This window comes from Macaca fascicularis, chromosome 4, assembly GCF_037993035.2.
Source record: "Macaca fascicularis isolate 582-1 chromosome 4, T2T-MFA8v1.1".
NCBI lineage: Eukaryota > Metazoa > Chordata > Mammalia > Primates > Cercopithecidae > Macaca > Macaca fascicularis.
In genome coordinates, this window is record NC_088378.1 from 111,362,898 (window position 1) to 111,382,985 (window position 20,088).

Here is a 20,088-nt window from a genome sequence, read left to right on the forward strand (position 1 = left end):
CGAGGCGGGTGGATAACATGGTCAAGAGTTCAAGACCAGTCTGACCAAGATGGTGAAACCCGTCTCTACTAAAAATACAAAAATCAGCCAGGCATGGTGGCAGGTGCCTGTAATCCCAGCTACTCAGGAGGCTGAGGCAGAGAATTGCTTGAACCCGGGAGACAGAGGTTGCAGTGAGCCTGGGTGACAGAGCGAGACTCCATCTCAAACAAAACAAAACAAAAAAAGAGTATGTGGCCAAAATCATGCAGATAAAAGTGTCATAGGAGACTGGACATGGTGATTCATGCCTTTAATCACAGCACTTTGGGAGGCCAAGACAGACGGGTCACTTGAGTCCAGTAGTTAAGACCAGCCTGGGCAACGTGGTAAAACCCCAACCCTACAAAAAAGTAAGAAAAGTTGATCAGGCATGGTGGCTCGTGCCTATAGTACCAGCTACTCAGGAGGATGAGAGAGGAAGATTGCTTGAGTCCAGGAGGTTGAGACTGCAGTGAGCTAAGATGGCACCACTGTACTCCACAAAAAAAAAAAAAAAAAAAAAAAAAGCACGATAGATATGGGTCAGGAACTTAATACAAACATTACAAATATTACATTCTCTCTTCTGGATTTTGTGATGTCTATGTAGGCATTTTGCATTAAAAAATTATAATTTGTTATGTTTTTTCTTTCCAAATAAATGTTCATTTTTGGAATAGTTTTTTTATTGTTTTAGTTAAAGAGAACCCCCAGACTGAATACATTCCAGGCCTCACAGATCGGTATTTGCCCTTGATTCCATCTATTCCCTACTAATTAAACCAATCCTCTTCTTTGTCTGTGATTAGTTTAGAGGTGGACAGTCTCTGCCCATTGGCTGTGAACCAGGAAGCAGGTAGCCCTCATTGCTGGCAGTTATCTTGATGGACGCCAACCCAAGAGGCAGGCAGAACTGAGAGGACTTTGGAGCCTGAGGGAACAGTGCTTGAAACCTGATCTATCTTTGGACGCACCATATAGAAGTTCTCTAGTGTTTATAATATCAGAATTTTCACAAGCAAAGCTCATTCTTATATTTAGTTGAATAGTTGAAATTATAAAGCTAGGTTAAAATGCAAACAAATGTAGAAAAATAGTGCTCATTTTTCTAAAAGACTTTCCGTTGGTATACAAACCATTCTAATCATTACATCTCTGATAGTTTATAACATTGAAGCTATAAGTAAGTATCAATCTGGATGTTTTAAGGTACTACTTTATTAAATGTTGCTAATTTATTTTAAAACTGCTAATTTATTCAATGTGAAAATATAGAAGACTAGGAATAAGAAAAAATGAATTCATGTATACCTCTATAAATTTTATTTTGATGTACTTCCTTCTGATCATTTTTCTATGTATATGTTTTATTTGAAAAAATATTTATCGTACTTTATATAAAATTTTATCTTCTCCTTTTTTTTCTGTTATTCCCTGTAGTTTAGCACAGAAGGGCATCCATGTTCACAAATTCAGGGGGCTTTTTCTCATTGTAGTCTATGTGAACGGTGTCCACTGGAGTTGTGCAGTCAATACCCTGTGTGACTGTATGAGGCAGCCATTTACATCTGGGCATCTGAGCCTTCAAGTTTACCTAGAGCATCTTATGGTACCGTCCTAACTACAGATTTGGGAATAAAAAGCAGGGCAAACCTTTCCTGGCTGCCTTCCAGTACCACCATATACATTTAATATTCAGCCTTTGTGCCTTTTTCTCAGGCTGGCTTTGTCTGTAGCTGTGTCCCACAGCTCTCCTCTTACAAGGTTACATCTATGCTTTTTCTTCACCTTGGAATAATCTGCTGACTCCAGTGGATGAAAAAAAGTGTTAAGTAAATTAACCTCATGGCTGTTTTAATGATCGCATTTCATGGTTATATCATTTTGGATGGTTCCAATTTGACTTCCTTCTCTCAGTTTGTTTGGATTGATTTTTCTATCTGCTCATTTTGAGAAATCTATACTGTTATTATCCTTGCCCTATCTTGAGAAATAGTTAATCTTCATGATTCTATTTTCTTTTTGTCAAAAAATGAAATATTACTCATAACTCTATAAAAGTACCTAAATAATGGTGAAAAGCCAAATTACATAACCAATTGTAATGATAAAATATCCTATTTCTTTAATAGTGAAAATACTAACTTACTGGTAACTGCAGACATATTTTTACACTTAATCGATAATTTTTAGTTCTCTGATAGCTCCTGCCAATTCCTCTTACGCAGATATTTTGCCAATATAGGATGTGGGTAGATGAGGGATTACTCAGAAAAACGGAACCTCATTCTTGGCTGATAGGATGATGAACTGTGTGATAAAATGCATAACGTTTTCCTCCACCCTTGGTTCACAAAACTTTTAGTTTTCTAACTTTTATTTTATGCAAACAGGGTTGGCTGCTCAAACCAAGCTTTTGAGAGAGTACAGCAAACAAAGCAATTTCTTAAAGGTTAAGCCCCTCCTCTATAAAAGGAAAGAAAGGGTGAGAATTAAAAGGGAGAGAGGTAGAAAGGGAAGGCTAAGTTGTTAGAAAAAGAGGCAAGAGAGGCAAGAGAGGGGTGAAGGAGGAGGAGCAGGAGTGAGAGAAGCAAAGTAATCTGGTCAATTATTTTGCCTAAAAGTTTGAGAGATATCTGCTTGAATTGATGTAGGAAATTAAGCAGTTTGATCTTTGTTCTAATATTTGTCTTGCGATAAGACCATCTTATTTATCAAATGTTATGTAGAGAAAGAGGAGATATTATTTTTTTTGAGACTCTGGAGAACCTAGACACCTGTCTAAATTATATGAAAGTTCTGTAAAGTTATTAGCATATATATGTATCTATCCACACACACATATATATATTTTGAGACGGAGTTTTGCTCTTGTTGCCCAGGCTGGAGTGCAGTGGCGCAATCTCAGCTCACTGCAACCTCTGCCTCCCAGGTTCAAGTGATTCTCCTGCCTCAGCCTCCCAAGTAGCTGGGATTACAGGCATGTGCCACCACGCCCAGCTAATTTTTGTATTTTTAGTAGAGATGGGGTTTCATCGTGTTAGTCAGGCTGATCTCGAACTCCTGACCTCAGGTAATCCACCGGCCTCGGCTTCCCAAACAAATATTTTTATAAAACATATTCTGTAGTATAAATACTCTGTGGAGGGTGCCACCAAAGGTGATATTAAACCTTTCTTTTCTTTAAGACAGAGTCTCACTCTGACACCCAGGCTGGAGCACAGTGGCGCAATCTCGGCTCGCTGCAGCCTTGATCTTCCCTGGGCTCAGGTGATCCTCCCACTTCAGCCTCCTGAGTAGCTGGGACGACAGGCGCACGCCACCATGCATGCCACCATGACTGGCTAGTTTTTCAGGCCTGGCTAATTCGTTGTTGTTATTGTTGTTGTATTTTTTTGCAGAGAGGAGGTTCCACCGTTTGCCCAGGCTGGTCTTGAACACCTGGGCTCAAGCAATCAGTCCACCTTGGCCTCCCAAAATATTAGGATTATAGGCATGGACCACTGTACTCGGCCTTAAAAAAAAAAAAAAAAGGCAGAGAGTCACTGTGTCTCCCAGGTTGATCTCTAATTGCTGGGTTCAAGCAATTCTCCCACCTCAGCCTCCGGAGTAGCTGGGACTACAGGTTCACACCACCATGCCAAGCCAATGCTATTTTCAAACAGCTCAATGGGAGCAGAAAATACATTATGTGTGCTCAAGTCATCTGCACCATGGCCCTCTGTTACTAGTGTGTTTGAAATTTTGTGCATCAGTAAGAATTTCAGTGACTCACTAGGCTTTATGAACCAATATATGTAGGAGTGGGTTACCCAGCAACCACTCCATGGCTTTAAGATGAGAAGGTAGGGGAAGTGAGGAAGTCACACTTACCTGTCTGCTGCCTGCCTTCCTTCTCCCACAGCCATGCTCTTGGCTGGGGAGAAAGGGTGGATGTAGAGCCTCCAAGAGCTGCAGTACTATTAAAAATCCATTGGGTTTCTTTCATAAACACATAGATGCTTTTCTAAATCCAGCAGAAATCTGACTCCCTGACCTGATCGTTAGATGTGTGGTCAGAATCCCAGCACATGAACTGGCGCTGCTTCTGGGAATTATGAGTCAGCCTTTCATGTTCTTCCTGGTGTTGAAGCAAGTCTCTGCAGAGGAGAAAGAGCAATCTGTCAGGTGAGCTCATCACTGCTATCGTCACTGTCTAAGCTCTGACTTCCCAAGAGACCATGCAATGTATGTGAAAGAGCTCTTTTCGAATTCCAGAAACATCACTGTCTTGTTATGTGACCTTGGACATGGTTACTTAAGTTCTCAGAGCCTCAGTTTTCTTGGTAAAAATGGAAGACTTGTCACCGAAACTTAAACAGTTAATGTATGGGAAGTATCATGCAGATCTAGAAAAGTGAAAATATGGCCGGGCGCAGTGGCTCACGCCTGTAATCCCAGCACTTTGGGAGGCCGAGGCGGGTGGATCACCTGAGGTCGGGAGTTCGAGACCAGCCTGACCAACATGGAGAAACCCCATCTCTACTAAAAATACAAAAATTAGCTGGGCCTGGTGGCACATGCCTATAATCCCAGCTACTAGGGAGGCTGAGGCAGGAGAATTGCTTGAACCTGGGAGGCGGAGGTTGCGGTGAGCCGAGATCGTGCCATTGCACTCCAGCCTGGGCAACAAGAGTGAAACTCCGCCTCAAAAAAAAAAAAAAAAAGAAAAGTGAAAATATTATTTTATAATACTGTGGACCCAGTATAAAGCACATTAGATATTATTTATGCCCTTTACATTTTCAAAAGTTTTTGAGATATCTACAGTATAAGGAGAGGAGAAAGACCTATCAAACAGTAGATGACTATTTGTTAGGTCACTATTCACTCAGCACTTACTGGTCAATATTCTGTGCAAGGTCTGTGGGTTACTGTGGTGATACGAGAATCTGTAAGATATATGGTGTGTCTTTAAAGAGTTTATAAATCTAGGAGGAAAGATTGAACATAGACACAAGCAATTCAGAAGAGAACATGTGCTCTGTGTAAATAAAATGTGCACATAAAGTAACTGCTATCGCACTTCAAAGCAGACTAATTCTGAGGAAGACTCACTGTAGAAGAAACGCAATCCAAGCCAGTTCCAACATGTGTTGAGTATCCATTATGAGGACTGCTCAGGTATTTGTATATTCAATAAGGACTCTCAGACAAAAGAAACTGCCTGAGTCAAGAGGAAGGTAGAAATACATAATGTAAGGTGCAGCAGGGAACAACAATAAGCTCACCTGGAAGCAGTGCCCTAATAAAGAAAGATAAACTTGAAATCATTTTGAAGAAGTGCATAACATCATGGATGCCCTTACATATAAATACAACATTTGGTCTTTTGTCCTGCAGATAGTGCAAGTAATGCAACCTATGGAAGCCCTTAAGAAGAAAAAATCTTTTTTTATTTTTATTTTTATTTTTTTTGAGATGGAGTCTTGCTCTGTCACCAGGCTGGAGTGCAGTGGTGTGATCTTGACTCACTGGAGCCTCTGCCTCCTGGGTTCAATAAATTCTCCTGCCTCAGCCTCCCACGTATCTGGGACTACAGGTGCATGCTACCATGTCCAGCTAATTTTTAGATTTTTAGTAGAGACAGGGTTTCACCATGGTGGCCAGGATGGTCTCGATCTCCTGACCTTGTGATCCACCTGCCTTGGCCTCCCAAAGTGCTGGGATTACAGGCATGAGCCACCGCGCCTGGCCTAAAAATCTTTCTTAAAAAAATATTTTTGTTCTGCTTGCGGATATATCATACATGGTCTTCTTCTCTGTTGAACTGAATTGGCTCTGATTCTGGGAAAGATTATGTAAGAATTCTTCATTTTTGATAATAGAATTTCAACTTTGTTATCAGCTATTCTAGAACCCAAAGCTTCTGGAAATTTATTTTATTTTTTTGAGATGAAGTCTTGCTCTGTCACCCAGGCTGGAGTGCAGTGGTGAGATCTTGGCTCACTGCAACCTCCGCCTCCCCGGTTCAAGTGATTCCCCTGACTCAGTCTCCCGAGTAGCTGAGACTACAGGCACCAACCACCGTGCCCAGCTAATTTTTGTATTTTTAGTGGAGATGGGATTTCACCATGTTGGCCAGGCTGGTCTTGAACTCCTGACCTCAGGTGATCTGCCCGCCTTGGCCTCCTAAAGTGTTGGGATTACAGGCATGAGCCACTGTGCCTGGCCTGGAAATTTCTTAAGGCATTAAAATACAGTGGTTGAAACTCCTGGCACCACCCTTTTGTATATTGGTACCAAAAGAGGGATTTAAACAATTGATAATTGGAAGAGTCTGTCTCAGAGATATGTTGTCTCCTTAATGTCCCTACTCACTAGAACTCAAACATTAACATTTGTATCAGTCAGGGTTTAGTGGAAAAAAGAAACCACACCAATTATTTTAAGAGAGAATTGATACAGGGAAATTTAGTTATATAGATATTGGAGGACTGACAGGGGAAAAAGGAACAAATACTCAGATAAAGTAATTGCAGAAAGCAGCTGCTACCAGTAGGCCTGTGGGGAAAGGTGAAAGGTTGGGGTTGTTGGAAACTACAAGCTTGGAGAAGGTGGAGCCTGGAATCCAGACCTCTGAGGTGAGGAAGTTGTCTGGATGGCACTGGTGCTTCAGAACGCAGAGGAGAATCCAGTGGAGCTGGAACCCAGATTTCAGAAGATACTCTGAGAGAGTGCCATGAACTGGGTTCTGGGAGATGGGGAAATAGTGGAAACTAGAACCAACTGCTACTAGAAAAAGCTAGAACTGCTGGGGTGAAGAACCACAGCTAGATGATACTGACAGGAATAGCAAGCAAACCGGAAGGAGTGTGTTCTCTAGCTCCCCCATTGGCAGAACCTAACTGGAAGCCAGGTGGCAAAATGACACTGGTGGTTACCCACAACCGGCTTCAGCATCACAAGGCCAAATATGGAAGAGTGGGTTTGATCCTGAAAGAGTACTAATAACTAGCACTACAGACACACAATTCACCAGGATAACTTATTTACAATTGAGAATTTTGAAATCTATACTGGCGTTCTGATTTAGTAGTTTTAGAGAGGGACTTAGAAATCCTCACCTTTGAAAAACAGCCTTGAATGATTTGATGCAGGACATCTTCTAAACACCCTTTCAGAAATGCCGCTCTAGTCTGTCTAAGCTAAATCCCTGAATCAAGTTAGAACAAGGGTTGGTGACGTGCTCAACTCCACTAATTTAGGAGTTAAGCTCAATAATTAATTTTACTTTCTTAAGTTTTTTCATTAAAAAAATGTTTATATTAAGAGTGCCTCTGAGGTATCTTCAAAAACTGCAATTTAAAGATTTGTCCATTGTGGTATGCAACATCTCGCATTCACATATAATGTTTATAATTCTAAAACATATAAAAATAAAATGATTAAAATGAGATAATATATACAAGTTCATGTGAAAAGGTAGGTTTTTCACATGAACTTGTATGTTTTTTCTTGTCAGTCAAAAGAAAAGAAAAGAAATAACACTTTGCATTTCTCTTTTGCTTTGGCTGCAAGGAAGCTCAGAGTCATTCAGTAGAATCTCATCCAAGGCTTCCGTTTGGATAATTTTATTTTTACATTTTTAAAAACTGTGAGTTGCTTCATCTTTTTTTCTTGAAACATAATGAACAATAGATTCATATAGGAATTAAAATTATACTTATTTTTCAAAATGCTTTTACATATAATGCTGTGAAGTTCTCACTTATTAAACTCAGGGTATAATAAAGGCCCAAATTGATGTCCTCTTAGAAGAAATTCATCTGCTGTGGCAGTTTTGAGAAGGTACTGGTCTTCAATATGAAATGATTTTTTCTTACAAATATGCGTCATTAATATATCCTCCAGGACTCTTTACACTTTAGAAGCTAGATTAAAAGCCTATTGAGTGCTGGGCATGGGGGCTCATGTCTGTAATCCCAGCAATTTGGGAGGCCAAGGTAGGCAGATTATTTGAGGCCAGGAGTTTGAGACCTGGCCAAGATGGCAAAACTCCATCTCTACTCAAAACACAAAAATTAACTGGGTATGATGGTGCAGGGCTATAGTCCCAGCTACTTAGAAGGCTGAGGCATGGGGAGAATAACTTGAACCTGGGAGGCAGAGGTTGCAGTGAGCCAAGATGGTACCATTGCATTCCAGCCTGGGTGATAGAGCAATAGTATCTCCAAAAAAAAAAAAAAAAAAAAAAGCCTGTTGATACAATTCTACCTTTTAAATATTTAATTTATTTCTACTGTTTGTATAGTCATATCTTAGAAACTTGAGAATGACAATAAAACATTATTATGCTGGGAATAGGCAATCCATTAAAAATTCAGACACAGAATACTACAGGCCAGGGGTGTCCAATCTTTTGGCTTCTCTGGGCCCCAGTGAAAGAATTATCTGGGCCACACATGAAACACACTAATGCTAACGATAGCTGATGAGCTTAAAAAAATCGCAAAAAAGGTCTTATAATTTTAAGAGAGTTTATGAATTTATGTTGGGCCATATTCAAAGTGTCCTGGGCTGCATGCATGGATAAGGTTGCTCTAGGCAAATAAAATGTCTTAGTTCTGAGTGAACTTATTGTAGATTGACATGGAACTGGTTTCATTTTTCTGCTATAACTTACTACCTTGCAGAATTTCTTTTACTTATTTATTTATTTATTATTTATTTATTTATTTTCGAGGCAGAGTCTCACTCTGTTGCCCAAGCTGGAGTGCAGTAGCACGATCATGGCTCACTGCAACCTCTGCCTCCCGGCTTCAAGCGATTTTTGTGCCTCGGCTTCCCAAGTAGCTGGGACTACAGGCATGTGCCATCATGCCTGGCTAATTTTTGTGTTTTTCAGTAGAGATAGGGTTTTGCCATGTTGGCCAGGCTAGTCTCGAACTCCTGACCTTAAGTGATTTGCCTACCTTCATTTATAGACATCACATTGTGTATGGTGCCTGAGAAAGTACATAATAGTGAAATAAATATCCTAGACACTTACTTTATAGTTGTTTTTGATGACTCTAAAGAGTGATTAAAAAAAAAAATAAAAGAGTGATTAGGCCGGGTGCGATGGCTCATGCCTGTAATTTCAACATTTTGAGAGGCCGAGGGCGGGTCACTTGAGGTCAGGAGTTTGAGACCAGCCTGGCCAAAAATGGTGAAACCCCATGTCTGCTAAAAATACAAAAATTAGATGGGCATGGTGGCACATGCCTGTAGTCCCAGCTACTCCAGAGGCTGAGGCAGGAGAATCGCTTGAACCTGGGAGGCAGAGTTTGCAGTTAGCTGAGATTGTGCCACTGTACTCCAGCTTGGTTGACAGAGTGAGACTCTGTCTCAAAAAAAAAAAAAAAAAGTGATTCAGTCTTATAAAGGGGATCATTTCACGACCTCAAAGTCTGAATCACTTTGTATGGGAATAAAAAGGAACCCATTGCACTGAATCTCCCATGGTGGAAAACAGTAATATGGTATCTCTCCTATTGTTGAAAGAATATCAGCTGTGAGTAAACATATGAACAATAGAAGTCCCCAGGTCCAGCTGGAAAAAAATGATAAAAGCTATGAGCAAATATATGTTTTCTGCCTGCTACGCTATCATGTTCTTTTGACTAATACAAATAATGTAATTTGGGGGAATATTCAACTCATAGACCCCTTTTCTACCTCAAAAGGAAAGTGCTTCTTATTGCTCTCTTTGCTTATCTAAAGCTTGTCATGGACACAGTCTTGGTGAGAGTGATAAAGAGCTCTGGCATTTGGTCTGTTTCACCTGAATTGTAACTAGGGTCCCCTGATGAGATTATCTGCTGCAGGGACTACTTATTTATTATTTATCTTCTGTTTCACTAGAATGTTTTTAGCAGATACATGGAGATCTCATTTACATCATGAATATGGTTTCTGGACGTCTTATCTTTATAACAATGCAAATAATTTATCTAAGTTCAAATAAGTAACAGAAACAATAGTTAAAATTTGCCATATATTATAGCCCATAAAATGCTTTGGAGAAAAAGGAATATGACATTCCATAAAATCAGAAAACATAAATATAGAGTTTGGCTAGGGAAATCCAAGAGCCCAATCTGGAAGACAAGTCTTCACCTATGTATCCACAAAAGTTTCTACCAATGTAATCCAAGACATGAAACATTATCTGGCAAAGCCTGTGGGAAAAAGCACTGGAGAGGGAGACAGATTACTTGGGTTCTAGTCTGGGCTCTGCCACTAAATGAGTGTGTGTCCTTGAACAGATCAGGACTCTCTATGAATTATTCCATTTGCAAAATAAGAGAATTAGATTAATACATTTTTATAAGATTCCCATTGTTCTAACAGTCTGTCCCTAGGTGTTCCATAAAATATACAAGTAGGTAAGTTAGAATTACCCGTTTGATTAAGACTAGCTTTTCAGATTGATGATTATTTCAGTTCATTTTGTATAAGGATACTGGACAAGGCAACACAGGCCTAGGAGGGTCAGAAAGTGTAGGAGCTTAAGTCTATCTGTTAATGAGTTACTGTAGGGGAGGCAGACAAAGGGTAACGTATCTGTTTATTTTGCAATTTATACAGGTCAAGGGGACAGTTTCTAAAATATTTGCTATTTGTTTCCAAACTATGCTCCTTTAGGAAATGCATAATTTTGGTGGTTAATGGTAATACTGATAATGAAACTTAGTTATGGCATTTAGCCATCTGTCATTTACCCTCTTTACATGTGTTGTTTATGTATTTTCTGTTTTTATGTAATTAGCTCCTTTGGTGTATTCCTATATAGAAGGATACTGTCTCTTTCTAGCCTACCTGAGCTTCTGAAATAATTAGATTGGGGAAAAAAACACTGAATTGAAATCTGTCTGATTTGTAAACAATGATGTTGCTCACTTTATGCTAGAATATGACAAACCAGACATTATTTTCTGTACAACATTGAAAATTATTTGCTGTTTTTTTCTTTTCTTGCTCAGTTTTACTTTGATTTTTTTCTTTTATTCTACTTTAAGTTCTGGGATACATGTGCTGAATGCTCAGATTTGTTACATAGGTATACATGTGCCATGGTGGTTTGTTGCACCTATCAACCCCTCATCTAGGTTTTAAGACCCGCATGCCTTATCTGTTTGTCCTAATGCTCTCACTCCCCTTTCCCCCCACCCTGTGACAGTCCCCAGTATGTGATGTTCACCTCCTTGTGTCCATGTGCTCTTATTGTTCAACTTCCCCTTATGAGGGAGACCGTGCGGTGTTTGGTTTCCTATTTCTGTGTTAGTTTGCTGAGGATGATGGTTTCTAGCTTCATCCATGTCCCTGCAAAAGACATGAGCTCATTTTTTTTTATGGCTGTATAGTATTCAATGTGTATATAAACTGATTGTTCATGTAGTACACTCCCTATAGCACATGGTCTAATTAAATGGTCTCTTTACCACCTGCTTACAAGGCAAAAAATTAAAAAGAATAATAACTCTGACGCTGATCATATTGACAATGAAATAATAAACACAAACCACAGGTTTATAAGGTGAACAATTGTGCCAAAATCTTTTTTTCAGATATCTATTTTCAATTTCATTTTATTTATTTATTTATTTATTTGTTTGAGACAGTCTCACTCTATCACCCAGGCTGGAGTGAACTGGCGCGATCTTGGCTCACTGCAACCTCTGTCTGCCTCCCTGGTTCAAGTGATTCTCCTACCTCAGCCTCCCGAGTAGCTGGGATTACAGGCACATGCCATCATGCCTGGATAACTTTTGTATTTTTGATAGAGATGGGGTTTTGCCACATTGGCCAGTCTGGTCTTGAACTCCTGGCTTCAAGTGATCCACCTGCCTAAGCCTCCCAAAGTGCTGGGATTACAGGCCTGGGTCACCGCCCCACCCTATTTTCATTTTTAGTGTTTTACTATTTTTCCTATTGCTTAGCAATGTTAACTGATAAATCTCCTGAAGGCCAAGGACAATGTATCACAACATTTAAAGATAAGAATCACATAAATGTCTAATGTGAAAATATTCCCAATTGTAGAATCAAGGAAGACTGAAGATAAAAAATAATACATACAGAGGAGAGAAAAACATCAATGCAATAGCAGTGTATAATATGTAAGAGATCCAGTGGTTAGTTTTTGTTTGATAATTATGTTCTTGCAAATTTATGTGTAGTTTTAAAATATGTTGGATTCAGACATTGAGGCTCCTCGAAAGATTATAGGTAGATGATACATTAAATCAGTCTACAGGTTTACACAGTTACAGGGTAGAAATTATTGTCTACTGAATTTTACTTTGTTGAATGTCTATTTCAAGTCCATTTGTCAAAATAAATTATGGGAGCAAATGTCTTCAATCTGAACAGAATGATTTTTATTCTTAAATTGATGATTGAATTTCAGGAGCTAAAAATCTATATTGCTTTCTAATTTTCTCATTGGTTTATTTGCAAGTCAAGTGTGATAGTAGGAAGTTAACTATAGTTTTAACATTGAATTAGAACTGTCATGCATGAATTGCTTAATACCTTTCCTGGATTTTAGTAGACTGACCTGTATTTCATTTTCATGTCCTACTTTTTAATTCAATTGAGTCACATAATGGGCTGTAATTGAGTCACAAAGCAGGAAATAAGCTTGTGCCAAGTATATGGGACAAACTTGGCATATGTGGTGTCTTTACTCTTGTTAGTGGAAAGTCAATTCTGGTAAATCAATCAGTCAGTTTATCATTAGTATTTCCCTCACCTGGTAAGACAGGACGCAGTGCAGTTTCACATCCCTTACCTGCAATTATGAAATCCAAAAAGCTATGAAAAGAGGAAGTGTTTTCAAAATTCAAAACCTGACCTGACTTGACCTGAACTTGTTTAGCACTGAAACTGTACTGAACTGATATGCACCTTTTGTAGTCTTTTTTTTTTTTTTGAAATGGAGTTTCACTCTTGTTACCCAGGCTAGAGTGCAATGGTGCGATCTCGGCTCACCGCAACCTCCGCCTCCCAGGTTCCAGTGATTCTCCCGCCACAGTCTTCCGAGTAGCTGGGATTACAGGCACCCGCCATCATGCCCAGCTAATTTTTGTATTTTAGTAGAGATGGGGTTTCACCATGTTGGCCAGGCTGGTCTTGAACTCCTGACCTCAGGTGATCTGCCTGCCTTGGGCTCCCAAAGTGTTGGGATCACAGGTGTGTGTCACCGTGCCCAGCCTATAGTCTTTATTTATCTCACCTAGTGTGAATATGCACATGCTTTACTATAGAAATATATATTTTTTTAAATTTATTTATTATTATTATACTTTAAGTTGTAGGGTACATGTGCATAATGTGCAGGTTTGTTACATATGTATACTTGTGCCATGTTGGTGTGCTGCACCCATCAACTCATCATTTACATCAGGTATAACTCCCAATGCAATCCCTCCCCCCTCCCCCCTAGAAATATTAATATGGTTAAGAGGGTGCTGCCCAGATCCTGCTGAAAGTATAATATATGGCATATGTATCCTGCTTTTTTTCTAAAATCTGAAAGATACTGACTTCCAAAACAGTCTTCAAGAGTACCTTTTCTTTGAATATAAATCTCCTAATGTGCATTTTTCAATACTGAGTCATTTTCTATCTTTCCGGCAACTTCCTAGGTGCATTTATGATTATTGCATTGTTATTGCAAGTGTTACAGGCAAAATCCTGCTTTTGTCCTCTCTGTTGTTAGTACACTATGAAGGCTGAATGGCTTGCTGGAAACACCCTTAGCTGTAAAGAGACCCAGAGTTAAATCCCGGTTGGACTGGTCGTAAGCTGTGTGACCTTGGACAACCTATTTAACATCTCTGAGCATTACATTTCTTTTTCTGTAAAATACTGACTGATACCTACATTGTCCCCACCCTCTTTTTCAGTTTCAACCTCAGAAAAGGAATTCTGGTTAGGTGGACTATGGTTGTTATCCTTTACCTCATTGCTAGTCCTTTCTTTGCCCTGGGGATGTCCAAAATGCTGATTTTTTAGTTAACTAATTATAAAACTTATTCTTGCCTTTCCTGTCAGGACCTCAAGATACCTGAGCTGTTAGTTTAGGTACAAGTAACAAGAAAAGTAAATACAAACAAGAGAATTGATGTTATGCTTATCAGGGAAAGCAAAATAGCAATCTAAGATGTGCTCTGGCAGCAATAAAGTTATGGAAAAGATGACAAAATATTTTCCAGAGTAAAGGGATACTCTAGAAACCTCCTGAGATTTTTTTTTTTTTTTTTTTTTTTTTGAGGCGGAGTCTTGCTCTGTTGCTCAGGCTGGAGTGCAATATGGTACGATCTTGGCTCACTGCAACCTTTGCCTCCCGGGTTCAAGCAATTCTCCTGCCTCAGCTTCCCAAGTAGCTGGGATTACAGGCACCTGCCACCACACTCGGATAATTTTTGTATTTTTAGTAGAGATGGGGTTTCACTATGCTGGCCAGGCTGGTCTCGAACTCCTGACCTCAGGCTATCCACCTGCCTCGGCCTCTCAAAGTGTTGGGATTACAAACGTGAGCTACCATGCTTGGCCGTACTGAGATTTTATAAGTGTCAATGGATTCTTTTAAAAACTATTGGGTTGCACTAGTAGATAACTTTTTTTGACATGATTTTGGACATAATCTGTGTTTGGAGGTAGAGGAAGGCTGCTCCTTAATTTTTAATTCTCCATCAAGGTCTGTGATACATATTGTGGAATTATAGATCATTCTTGACAATTTCTGATATAAAAGTCATATATATATGTGTGTGTATGTGATTGTTTGTGTGCGTGTGTGTGTGTGTGTGTTGGTAGATAGTGATGGTCCTTGTTTTGAGTTTTTAGAGTGTATTTCCCTTTACAAAATTGTTTCTTTTGATCATAGTGCTATTGTTGTTAATTGAGGTTATTATCAGGAGATCTTTCGCCATTTAAATGGTTTCACTTTACAGGACATCATGTGTGCATACCTTTGTTTTCCATTTTGAATTTCTTTTTAAAATTCAGAGTCCTTCAGACTAAGAACATTAGGCAACACTTGGTGTAAGAAAATATGTGATTACTATGGGGATTAGGAGCTATTCCAGGTCTGTTTGACCTCTTTTCTTTATTGCAGGTGATTTGTTCTAATACATCAAAAATTGCTTCTCAGGAGAGACTCTATTCTTTGGTAGGTACCTTTAAAGTTCTTTAATGCCACTGGTCTGAAAGGTAAGACTTTCCAGATATATTTTATTTTTCTGAATATTTAGATCATAATATAATTTTTGTTTAATAATAATATAATAGTAATAATAAGCATAATGTATTGCACACTTACTATGTAGCTAGCACATGATCTCATTTAATTCTTAAAACCTTTCTTTGTGGTAGCATTATTAATTAGAATTAGGTTTGACAGAGAGAGAGAAATAAATATCCCAAAACAACGGCTTCAGTCAATGGTTTATTTCTCTTTCCTGTTCAAGAAATTCAGGAGTCAGTTCCGGGTTGATATGATATGGTGGCAGAGACTCAATCTCTTTCTGTCTAATACCTCTGGCACGTATAGCTTCCAATTCCAAGGTTACCTCATCCACAGAGGAGACTGTTGGAGTTTCTTTCACCATGTCCATATTCTAGCTGTAGGAAGAAGGAAGGGGAAGTCCTACCCATTTCTTTAAGGACACTTCCCAGAAGTAGCACATGCCATTGCCACATATATACCAAAACTCAGATGGCCACACCTAGTTGTAAAAGAGACTTTTTTCCCACTCACCTGTGTGTCCTGCTAATAATTAAGATTCTGTAGCTTTGGAAGAAGAGAATGAGTATTAAGAGACAGCCAGCAGTATGCCAAGTTTGAGTGCTCTCATGCCCAACTTACAAATGGAAAAATTGAATCATAAGAAGTAAATGGACTTACTAAGAGCTCACAGCTGGTAGAGTCAAGATTCAAAGCTAGGTCATTCAAACATCAGAGTTCTCAAGCACTACTTTGAAGTGCTTCTACCATAAAACAGTTGTTTGACTTTATTCATCTCTTCTGCTAAATTAGTCTAAAGAAAACATTTCTGGACTAAGTTGCTAGGTCAATCTATTGAAACAATGAAATCCTTTATTTTACCAAGCATTCTTGGCAAAGGGCACAGTACTGGTATAAACTTGTGCAATGAAGCCTTTACTTTTGCTGACCTTTTGGATAGGTGGATTCACAGAATTTAGTGACAGGTTTAGAAAATTGCCTGGTGTACAGATTAAAGTCTTATTTTCAATCTTCTACTTGTTTAGGGTTGCAACAGGTTTTAACTTCATTAAAATATGCTTTGCTGTTTTATTGATGGTGTAGATTTTCAACAAGGTAATAAAAGGACAAAGTTTTCAATAGAGCCAATAAGAATAAATAAAAAGGAATGATTTACTGTAGGAAAAATCACAGTATATCATGATTATTTTTCTACTAAAAATTTTCAAGGTAAATGATAGCACATCTTGGAACAAATCACACTATGTTACTTCTAAGTTATTTGGAAAGTATTACATTTAGATGATTAACCTGTGATTCTTCAATATCTTACTTGTGTAGAAATCTAAATCATACAACACGAACTAGGCCTCCCTTCCTTTCCCTTTCCTTCCTTCCTTATATTTCACAAAGCTTAATTTGTAATTCTTTTCCTTAGGTTCATTTTTGTTTAGATTGTTCTCTCTTCCTAGCTCACAAGGGTTTTTAATCATTCTCATGCCTGACCAGCTCTTTGCTTTCTAGCACCAAGGGAGAAAATGAGAATATGAATGAATAAATCAATAAAAAAGTAAATACCATGCTTTATACATGTCAACTCAAGATTGCTATGTTGCTTACAATTTTCAACATTTTAAATAACTTCTGTAAATTTATCAATACTTTTTGGAGGCTGGGCGGGGTGGCTCACACCTGTAATCTCCACACTTTGGGAGGCTGAGGCGGGCGGATCACCTGAGGTCAGATTGAGACCAACATGGTGAAACTCTCTCTCTACTAAAAACACAAAATTAGTCGGACATGGTGGCAGGTGCCTGTAATCCCAGCTACGTGGGAAGCTGAGGCAGGAGAATTGCTTGAGCCTGGGAGGCGGAGGTTGCAGTGAGCTGAGATCTCGCCATTGCACACTAGCCTGGGGGACAGAGCGAAACTGTCTCAAAAAAAAAAAAAACTTTTTATAAAGGTGATTAAGATAAATGATATATATATCAGTTGCTCAAGCCAGGCATGGTGATGCTTGCCTCTAGTCCCAGCTACTTGGGAGACTGAGGCAGGAGGATGGTTTGAGGCCAGGAGTTCAAGGTTGCAGTAAGCTATGATCATGCTACTGTACTCCAGCCTTGGTGACAGAGTAACACCCTGTCTCAAAAAACAAACAAGCAAGGCTGGGCACAGTGGCTCATGCCGGTAATCCTAGCACTCTGGGAGGTCAAGGCAGGAGGAATCCTTTCATCCAGGAGTTTGAGACCAGCCTGGGGAACATTTTGAGACCCTGTCACTACTTAAAATTAAAAAAAAAATTAACTTGGTGTGGTGACTCGTGCCTGGGGTCCCAACTACTAAGAAGGCTGAAGTGGGAGGATCACTAGAGGCCAGGAGATTGAGGCTGCAGTGAGCTGTGATTGCACCACTGTACTCTAGGCGACTGAGTAAGACCCTGCCTCCAAACAAACAAACAAACAAACAGAAGGCAGTTGTTCAACAGAAGTTCTTCACTTAACAAACCACAACAACATTGGGGACATAGAGTGGTTAATGACAAGGTTTAAAGATTTGAGAGTTTGCTTAGATGTCAATAGACATTTTCATTGCTGTGACAACTTACAGAAAAGTCACTTTCAAGTGAAAAAATATATGATAAAACATCAAAGGGGGGCAGGTGCGGTGACTCACGACTGTAATTCCAGCACTTTGGGAGGCCGAGGTGGGCTGATCACTTCAGGCTGGGAGTTCGAGACCAGCCTGACCAACATGGTGAAACCCCATCTCTACTAAAAATACAAAAACTAACTGGGCATGGTGGTGCATGCCTGTAATCCCAGCTACTCAGGGATCTGAGGCAGGAGGATCTCTTGAACCCGGGAGGCAGAGGTTGCAGTGAGCTGAGATTGTGCCACTGCACTCCAGCCTGGGTGACCAAGTGAGACTGTGTCTCAAAAAAAAAAAAAAAAAAAAAAAAAGAAAAGTCAAAGGGAAAGGGAACAGTGATCACAGAACAGATCAAAGGTCAGAGCACAGCAGAGATTTCTACTTATTTGTAGTGTGCCTTTGGTTCTTTTGGTTCTTTGCAAACATTGAGCAAGAACAGGACCAGGGACCAAATGATGTGGGGAGAAGAACACAGATGATTAGTCTTTAACAGATTTTTCACTAATTATTTTATTCACTAATTATTTTATATTATTCATTTGTATTTATACAAGTAATATCTTAATACATATTCCTTATGAAAAATTCTAAAGCCCCATTGGAATAAAGGCAAAATGTCCATTTTTCAGTGGTCTTTTTTTTGAGACAAAGTCTTGCTCTGTCGCCCAGGCTGGAGTGCAATGGTGGGATCTCGGCTCACTGAAACCTCCACTTCCTGGGTTTGAGCAATTCTCCTGCATCACCCTCCCGGAGCAGCTGGGATTACAGGCACCTGCCACCACACCCAACTAATTTTTGTATTTTTAGTAGAGATGGGGTTTCACTATCTTGGTCAGGCTGGTCTCCAATTCCTGGCCTCAGGTGATCCACCTGCCTTGGCCTCCCAAAGTGCTGGGATTACAGGTGTGAACCACCACACTCAGCAAATTGCTTTTCTAGTTGAATGTGCAAAAGCAACATTAAGAACCACTACAACTGCCTCATACATAATTTTAAAACTAGAGTATGAAAAGTACTCCTAATTTATTATTACCTTCCCATGAAGTGGCCAGAGAATTCCAGAAAGAGGGGACAATGGAAAACATTGTAATTGGGTAACCATTATCCATATCTCCCCTTATTGAAAAAAAAAAATCCCCATTTTATCTGGGGCAGCAGTGTGTGCAGCTCCATAACACTTTGTTGGATAATTACTTTCCCAGATTCCTTTGCTTTTGAGGAGACCAGTGTGGCACACAATCCTGCCAATGAGACTTCATGGTAATCTGCATAGGAGGCTTCTGGGGGTTTTAAAATCTTTGCAAAAGGGATGAGAATAAGAAAAAAATGTCCTTTTCCATTTCTTTCTGGTTTGAAAGTAGATGAGGTATTTAGAGCTATGGCAGCTATGGAACAATGAGGTGAAAAGAATAAAGACAAAAGTCAGCATGCTAAGGACACAGAGGAGAAAGAACTTGAACCCTTGGTTATATTTCAGAGGAGCTGGACTAGGGATTGCCTCCCTCTAAATTTCTCTAGGTAAACACCAAATGTCCCTATGGTTTGGCTACTTTTAATTTCCTATTCTGTCAGTTGCTGCTGAAAGCGTTCCCAATACAAATACATATCTGTCTTGTTCTCTGTTTTAGTACTGAGAACTGTGCCCAACGTGTAGTAAGTGGTCAAAGAATGTTTGCTGAAAGAATAGAGTGAGTGGATTTTAGATCAGATTCTAAGCATCATACCGGAACTTGTGGGTAGTAAAGTTGTTCTATTTATTTTACATTGAATTTTTAGTTTGAATATAATTTCCTTGAAACTATTTACCTTACACTGCTTTTTTCTTTTTTTTTTTTTTTTTTTTTGAGACAGTCTCGCTCTGTCGCCCAGGCTGGAGTGCAGTGGCGCAATCTCGGCTCACTGCAAGCTCCGCCTCCCGGGTTCACGCCATTCTCCTGCCTCAGCCTCCTGAGTAGCTGGGACTGCAGGCGCCCGCCACCGCGCCCGGCTAATTTTTGTATTTTTAGTAGAAACGGGGTTTCACCGTGGTCTCGATCTCCTGACCTTGTGATCCGCCCGCCTCGGCCTCCCAAAGTGCTGGGATTACAGGCGTGAGCCACCGCGCCCGGCTACACTGCTTTTTTCACACTAACAAAATCTCAGATTTGTTTATCCTTCCACAT

At 39.6% G+C, this 20,088-nt stretch overlaps 1 long non-coding RNA gene across 2 annotated transcripts in view; it reads left to right on the forward strand.

Moving 5' to 3' along the window:
• Window positions 1-20,088, forward strand: part of LOC135970606 (uncharacterized) — a 57,618-nt gene that overhangs the window by 29,402 nt on the left and 8,128 nt on the right. Inside the window, exons 2-3 of one of the 2 annotated variants that reach the window (XR_010586368.1) lie at window positions 4,038-4,188; window positions 15,170-15,223. This is a non-coding gene — a long non-coding RNA (uncharacterized lncRNA). The remainder of the gene's footprint in view (window positions 1-4,037; window positions 4,189-15,169; window positions 15,224-20,088) is intronic. The other variant, XR_012433692.1, reaches the window with a different exon arrangement.